Genomic DNA, 875 nt, shown 5'->3' on the forward strand with positions numbered 1-875 from the left:
AATTCATATTTGAGAGGGGAACAACCACATTCTTTGAGGATATTGAGTTTGAAGGGGAAAATAAGGTTAGAAACTTTGTCTTAGAGGAAGAATCTGTATCAATTCCAGATGTGATTCATATTGTTGCTTTTGATGAAGCAAATTTGGAACCTCTTCAAGACATAGCTGATGATGCTTTCCCTACTCAAGATGAATTGGTAATTCATGAAGGACAAACTCAAAATCCTCAAGAACATGGACAAGAGTTGCAAGAGTCAATAGCTTTGCGTAGATCTACTAGAGAAAGGAGAAATACAATTCCAGATGACTACATTTGCTTTCTCCTGGAACATGAGGGTGATGGCTTAATGGATAATGATCCATTAAACGTTCGTGAAGCTATCCAAGGTTCTAATTCAGAAAAGTGGATTGAATCAATGAAAGAGGAGTATAAATCCATGCAAGACAATAAAGTTTGGGAACTTGTCCCATTACTAGAAGGTAAGAAACCTATTGGTTGCAAATGGATTTTTAAGACCAAACGAGATTCTAATGGTAACGTGGAGATGTATAAGGCGCGTCTTGTAGCTAAGGGTTTTACTCAGAAGGAAATGATTGATTATAAAGAGACTTTCTCTCCAGTTTCATCGAAAGACTCTCTTAGGATAATCATGGCTCTTTTAGCACATTATAATTTGGAGCTTCATAAGATGGATGTCAAAATAGCTTTTCTCAATGGAAACATTGATGAAAAGATTTATATGGTGCAACTAGAAAACCTTATAACGGGAGACCAAAAGAATATGATTTTCAAATTGACAAAATCCATCTATGGGCTAAAACAGGCGTCTCGTCAGTGGTACCACAAATTTCATGAGATGATTCTCTCTTTTGGT

Source organism: Lupinus angustifolius, chromosome LG19, assembly GCF_001865875.1.
Source record: "Lupinus angustifolius cultivar Tanjil chromosome LG19, LupAngTanjil_v1.0, whole genome shotgun sequence".
In the NCBI taxonomy this organism is placed as follows: domain Eukaryota; kingdom Viridiplantae; phylum Streptophyta; class Magnoliopsida; order Fabales; family Fabaceae; genus Lupinus; species Lupinus angustifolius.